The sequence below is a fragment of the Prionailurus bengalensis genome, chromosome E4 (genome assembly GCF_016509475.1).
Source record: "Prionailurus bengalensis isolate Pbe53 chromosome E4, Fcat_Pben_1.1_paternal_pri, whole genome shotgun sequence".
Taxonomy (NCBI): Eukaryota; Metazoa; Chordata; class Mammalia; order Carnivora; family Felidae; genus Prionailurus; species Prionailurus bengalensis.
In genome coordinates, this window is record NC_057360.1 from 25,710,873 (window position 1) to 25,717,843 (window position 6,971).

Here is a 6,971-nt window from a genome sequence, read left to right on the forward strand (position 1 = left end):
ACATTTGGCACCCAGGGGAAGCAGTGGGAACACAGTGCTGATACAGGAAGCCCTGTATTCTCTGCCAAATGAAAGTCCTCTCTTCAGTCTTGCCCTAAGAATAAGCTCACGATGAATGCCCTGTAGACAGCAAAAGTATTTGCTCCAATTCAACCCTTACCCAGACCTCCCTTTGTTTCTCTTAGCCTTAGTAGATTGAGCTCTGTTATTTTCTTGTTGAGCCATTGAGCAAGGAGAAGGTAGCACAGAGCGATGGAGAAAGGGCACTGAGTCCACCTTCTGAGGGATTTTTCAGAATAAAGGTGCAGAGTCTTCTGTTCTGGGATCTGGAGGACCTACCTGGTCACTGTCTCCCAGGGCTGGTCTGGACTCAGGGTTCAGTCATGGGTGTGTGAGGAGAATTCTCTGTCTCTGTAACCTCTGCATCACCCCACAGAGAAGGGCAGCAGGAGCACTCGGTGATAGAAACATCCCCTGTGTTTTCCTTGCTCCCTCCTTAGCACCCAGCCTCGGTTCTCTGAGCCAAGCAGAGATCTGCACTCAGCGCCCATACTCCCTAACACTCTCTCCAAGCGAATGGGCAAGAAGGTGGGTCCAGCCAGGGGACCAGTGGAGACCCCCCTGCAAGCTCCAGCCTTCTGCTATGCATAGCATCACTGTTCAGTTCCCAGAGATGAGGGAGTTCCCTCCTCTGAGAGGAGGATGCAAGGGTGTTTGTCCCCTAGTGGGGAGAGTGTTTGTGTTGAAGATTTTCACTGTCAGTGTCCCCTTGCCCCCCGTAGATTCCCAAGAGGCAGGCATGGCACTTGTGAGCACTAATCCTTTTACATTATAGGACTTTTATTTTGAGCTTTATATTGGCCCTCAGCATATCTAGAAACCTGTAATTGTGTGAAAATTCGATGAATGTATTTTTCTCCTAGAGACTTTGGCTGTAGTTTTTACCAGATTCTTTTGTGTGTGTGTGTGACCAAGAAGTTATTAATGAAAATAATGACACTGCCCTTTCGATATATCCCTTTATTATCTTTACATGCTCTCTTTTCATTTTGTGATAACTTTCTCTCACTTTGTAACCATTAAAACAACAAAAAGCATTAACAAATATTTGTCCAGAAATGTCAAGTATCCAAAGCTCTCAATGAGAGCTCCTTTATTTTTTTTTTAATGTTTTTGTTTTTTTTGACAGAAAGAGACAGAGCATGAGTGGGGGAGGGGGAGTGTCAGAGAGAGAGGGAGACACAGAACGCCAAGCAGGCTCCAGGCTCTGAGCCGTCAGCACAGAGCCTGATGTGGGGCTCGAACTCACAGACCGCGAGATCATGACCTGAGCCAAAGTTGGACGCTCAACCGACTGAGCCACCCAGGTGCCCCAATGAGAGCTCCTTTAAAAGCTTTCAGAGAAACCCTGTGAGGTTAAGTGCTCTGACCACTGCATTTTACAGAGGAGGAAACTGAGGCTCAGAGAGGCAGGAAAATGATCGAAGGTGGATCTAAGATTCGACTGAGGTCTTTCTCACTCTGGGAGTGATTCTCCTCTCTATGCAGAGCTGACATTGTGTAGCACCGTGCCCCCCAGACTGCCAAGAAATTGTGTGCATGTTGAAAAAAGTTCCACTGAAGCAACGGATACTCAGTTTTTGGTGGGAAAGAGTGATTTGCTTCCTCGGTAGACAATTTTCCTTTGACACATCTTATAGGGGTACGCATGGGGGTTGGGGTGAGCAGCGTTCTGGAAGGCTGCTTTTTCAGAAGGAATCAAAGGGCTAGGGTGGAACAAAATTCTTACAAAGGCAAGTATCCCCTTTTCACCAGTTCTCAGGAATGTCTCCTACCATAGCCAGTGTCTTCATTTTCATCCGTAAAGGGGTCTCCACTGAAAGGAGCTTTGCAACAAAGTTCAAACGGCCGCCCACTCACATTTTTCTAGCCCACGGGCTGTTTCCCTACGCAAACAACATCGTCTTGTGTCACTGCAGGGCTATCTCCTGTGGCTGTAACAATACCCTGAAGACATAGCTTAGACAGTTCAGGAGTTCACATTTTTATTAAGTTCCTCATTTGCCACCTGTGTTCTTTTTGGACCAGCTTCAGATTCCCGGGCCGCCGAGAACAGGCTGACGGGAACCGGGCTGTGTGGATTTAAAGCCGATGTTCCATGTTGTCCTTGTTCTCCTGAATCTGCATCTGTAATCACGAGGAATCCTACCGTGTCACGCATGAGCCCTCTCGGGCGCCTGGGTGCGCAGTGTCTTCCTGTCCCGGACAGACTCAGGGTCCCCAGGACCTCCACCTCCCGTGCCCCCGTGCTGCCCCCAGGCTCGCTTCCTTCTTTCCCGCCCCCGGACCTTGAGCCTGATGTACCAATGCTCGGAGTGGGGCTCGTTATGTAAGTTTCCCGGTCCCTGAGCTGGGTGACTCAGCGTGAGGTGGTGCCCCGCTCCTTCCCAGCCTGGGGCAGCATGCTAACCGGCGCCAGGTCAGCGGCAAACCGGAATGGAAAACAAGGCCTGCTAATGAGGTCCAGCTGAGCGCCTTCACTCCCGGTGGTGTCTGGCGAGCCCAGGAAACCCACGGGAACCGTTGGAGGACTGTTGGCAATGAACCCATGGGTGGAATTCTCCATCTCCCTGCTCACTTCCTGTTCTCTCCTCCCCTTGTCTCTTTGGCCACAGATCACAGAAGTTTCACATTTGGTTCCTCTTTGCCCCCAGGCTGCCACTTCCTGGGTCCCTGTTACAAATGGAATGTTTGTGGTCTTCCAAAATTCATATGGAGAAGCCCTGACCCTCCAGGGTGGTAGTGTTAGGGGGTGGGGCCTTTGGGAGGTAGACTGAGATAAGGTTATTAAGGTAGAGCCTCCATGATGGGATTAGTGCTCTTAAAAGTTAGAGCCCAATGTCCTACCCCCGCCCTCCTTCTTATGAGGATCCAGCAAGAAGGTGGCTACCTGGAAGCCAGGAAGTGTGGGTCCTCACCAGAACCCCACTATCCTGGCCCCCTGATCTCCAACTTCTAGCCTCCAAAACTGTGAGGAAATAAATTTCTGTTTAAGTCTGCAGTATATTGTTAAAGCAGCCCAAGCTAAGGTAGTCTCAACTGACCTGAGCCTTCACCTCCAGGTCCTAGCGGGGCTCAGGAAGGAGGCGATATTGGTGTGTGAGGATGCACCCTTGGGTGCAGCTCAACCTGGACCCAAACTCTCTCTCCTCCACCCCAGGTCCCCAGCACAGAGTAGGAAATCAGCTGCAAACACTGGTTGTAGAGAGGACAGGGTTTGTTTGGCACTGGATTTGGTTTTGTGTCTGGCTCTGCCTCATTTCTCTCTCCTGCAGGCATGTCTTTGAGTTTTCTTTCCTTTGCAGGACAAAGATGGGTGCTAGCATCCTGCTAACCGTTGGACGAGGAGCCAGAGACCTTAGATTCTAGTACAGGGTTTGCCACTAACCAGGTTTTCAGGGAAGGGCAGCGAACTTTCTCTCTCTCTCTGCTTCAGGGACTCATCTAAATGACACCTGCCTTAGGATTGGTATGCATTTAAAAAAAAAAAATTTTTTTCAACGTTTATTTATTTTTGGGACAGAGAGAGACAGAGCATGAACGGGGGAGGGGCAGACAGAGAGGGAGACACAGAATCGGAAACAGGCTCCAGGCTCCGAGCCATCAGCCCAGAGCCTGACGCGGGGCTCGAACTCACAGACCGCGAGATCGTGACCTGGCTGAAGTCGGACGCTTAACCGACTGCGCCACCCAGGCGCCCCAGGATTGGTATGCATTAATAAAGATTGTGTGCCAGGTCTGTCCAGTGTTGGGATATGGTGCTAAACAAGACAGCCATGGTCCCTGCCTTCGTGGCACCTCCCTCCATCCCAGGTAAGGACACGATTAGCAAGGAAACAGGGAAAGACGATAATTACCGAATGTGACAAGTGCTCTGAGGGAGACAAACAGCATGATGAAATATGAGAGGAACCTGGAGGGGGTGAAATTTATTTAAAAACCTCCACCTACAAGCTGAGAAGAAGCTAGAGCTGTCAACCCGGCAGAAGCCTTCCAAGCAGAGTTATGGGCTAACGAAAAGTAAAAAAGCTTTACAAAAGGTATAATGTTACACAGATAGCCAGTTTAATACAAGTTACACCACCTTCATTATCTGTGGCTTTACCCCACATTCCTGGACCAGGGTCTAGAATTCGCACGACTGGCTGGTGCCTGGAAAGCAGTGCTCTAGGACAAGCTAAGTCATACAGGAGGCCAGCGAGAGGGCTCCCGGGGGGAGGGTGCGGTAGAAAGACAAGTGTTGGGGAGCCTGGGTGGCTCAGTCGGTTAAGTATCTGACTCTTTATGTTGGCTCAGGTCATGACCTCATGGTTGTGAGATGGAACCTCACATTAGGCTCCCTGCTGAGTGTGGAGCCTGCTTAAGATTCTCTCTCCCTCTACCCCTCTCCCCAACTTCTTCTCCCTGCCCCGTCCCCTCTCTCTTTCTCAAAATAAATAAATAGAGGCACCTGGGTGGCTCAGTCAGTGAAGCCTCCGACTCTTGATTTCAGCTCAGGTCATGATCTCATGGTTCATGGGTTCAAGTCCCACGTCAGGCTTCATGCTGACAGTGCAGAGCCTGCTTGGGATTCTCTGTCTCCCTCTCTCTCTCTGCCCCTTCCCTACTCGCTCTCTCTTTCAAAATAAATAAATAAACATTTTAAATAAGTAAGTAAACATTAAAAAAAAGATAAATGTCTGAGAGGTCTGCTCTCTTTGAGGACATGATGCATCCAATCTATACAGAGGCCCTCCTCCTCCTACAGCCTCCTGTCCCCAAATGCTTCAGCTCTTTGTCACCCTTCTTCCAGCATGCAGCTGGCATTTATGGAGCACCTGCTAAGAGACAGGGATCCTCCCCTCCTCCAAGCAGGAACTCAGGAAGTAACACCCCCTTCTACATGCCTTAGGCCTAAGGAGGTCACTTCTCCCAGCTGTTCATGTTTGGGTCCATGTTGGCTACAGTCCTATTGTGCTCTTTGGCTAGATTCCTTTTGGGGGCCAGCGGGGCTCCAAGCATGCTGTGTCTGTAAATTGATGCCATTAACCACCCAGAGGGGCCATCTAGGGGCTGGAAGGTTTCAGCATAGGTGTGTGGAATGGTCATGCAGCACATCTCCCTCCGGCAATCCCAGTATCCAAGTCTGCTGACAGACCAACTGAGCCTCAGCACAGTGGGCACAGCAGGGCCTACTGCTTTAGATTCTCCCTGGGCACGTTTCCTGAGAGCCAAGAACACTGGACAGGGAGCCACAACATCGGGATTTCCACCTCCTAGGCATGGGGCCTGATCTGTAGCTTTATCTGTTAGTTATGCCCTCTATGTTCCAACATTCTGTAGCTGCATGACTTTAGAAGGACGGTGGTTTTCAAACTTCGGCAGGCTTCAGAATTCTCTAAGAGCTAGTGAAAGTGCAGATTCTTGCACTTGCTGAATCAGTAGCTCCTTGAGTAGAGGTGCAGGAATTTGCATTATCAATAGGCATTGAAAAGAGTTTCTGATTGCAAGTGAACTACAGTTTGAAAAACATGGCTGTTTAAAGTGGCTACCACCAGAAAGCAATTCAGTGAATTCCTCCCTTACAGGACTAATGGTTCCTCAGCCAGCCTTGAAGCCGGCTGTCAGGTGGGGCTCCTGGAGACAGCATTTATAATGAGAATGCCTCCTCAGATGTGGCCCCAACATTTCACACAGGGCCCAGAGCCTGTGCGCAGTAATGGTGGTTCAATGAATGAAGGGCCCAGTGACTTGGAGAGGTGGGAAGGGGAGTTGGGTTAGACTATTAACGACTCATATGTGTCGCTGGAATGCAGATTTCAGAAAAGTAGGGGCCATATTCTTAATTATTCCCAGCACCTGATATATACTGAAGATGCTGAATACGTTAATGACACCACCTACTTCTCTCTCTCCCTTGGATGAGAGAGAAGACTTGAAAGCCCATTGAGGTAGACCTACCCCTGTCTGAAGGAACTCCCTATTTCCCCAAATATCTGATTCAAACTAACATAGAATCACCATTGTATGATTAGAAACCAAATTCAGGTTGGGACATGAAGGTGTTTTTGATACACAGGGTCATGACAAACATATCACCTGGGCACAATAAAGTCAGTCATACAATTTCGATTGTAATAAGAAAACATGGGGTAATTTATTTCCCTTTAAACCAGGGCCAGAACATCTGGCCCAGTAGGAAAATTTGCTAAATAACAAAACCCATTAAACACAAAGAAATAGCAATTAACCTGGTAATGCAAAACCATTTACATCTATCAGATTGTGATAGGATCCCCTCCCTAAGAAAAAAAAACCTTTCAAGGCAATCTGACTATACATGACAATATCCCTCAAGACCTTGTAACATGAGACCACTTAATCAGACTGCATGTTTGTGTGTTACCATATATGGCAGACAAAGAAGTAAAAAATATATATAAAAAACTATGCCACATGGCATTCTAGGCTTAGTTCTTTGGGTAGGAACCTGAGTCGTGTCGACACAAAGTTGCTTCCTGGAAAGAAAAGCCTCGGTGTCACCACTCTCTGTGCGAGAATCCTCCTACAACATGGGCAAAAATTAAAAGGTATGACAATAGCAAGTGTCAACAATAGCATGTGGTATATAATAAAGACACCGGTAGACTGCTAATGGTTCAACCCCTTTGAAAAACAGGGGGCACCCGAAGCAGGGTTGTAAATGTGCCTGCATGCTTTATGATTCAGCAGTTCCCTCCTAGAGGGTTATTCAATGCTTGCCCATCCACACGACAGATATAGGGGATCCTGGGTGGCTCAGTTGGTTAAGCATCTGACTTCGGCGCAGGTCATGATCTCGCGGTTTCTCAGTTCGAGCCCTGTGTTGGGCTCTGTGCTGACAGCCCAGAGCCTGGACCCTGCCTTGGATTCTGTGTCCTCCTCTCTCTGCC

The 6,971-nt window shown here is 48.7% G+C and overlaps 1 long non-coding RNA gene across 1 annotated transcript; it reads right to left on the reverse strand.

Moving 5' to 3' along the window:
- Positions 1-2,031: 2,031 nt before the first annotated feature.
- On the reverse strand, positions 2,032-2,629 carry LOC122476239. Its single transcript, XR_006295427.1, has 2 exons — positions 2,365-2,629; positions 2,032-2,187 (listed from the first exon to the last, which is right to left on the reverse strand). It is a non-coding gene; the product is annotated as an uncharacterized LOC122476239 (long non-coding RNA).
- Between the last annotated feature and the right edge of the window lie 4,342 nt (positions 2,630-6,971).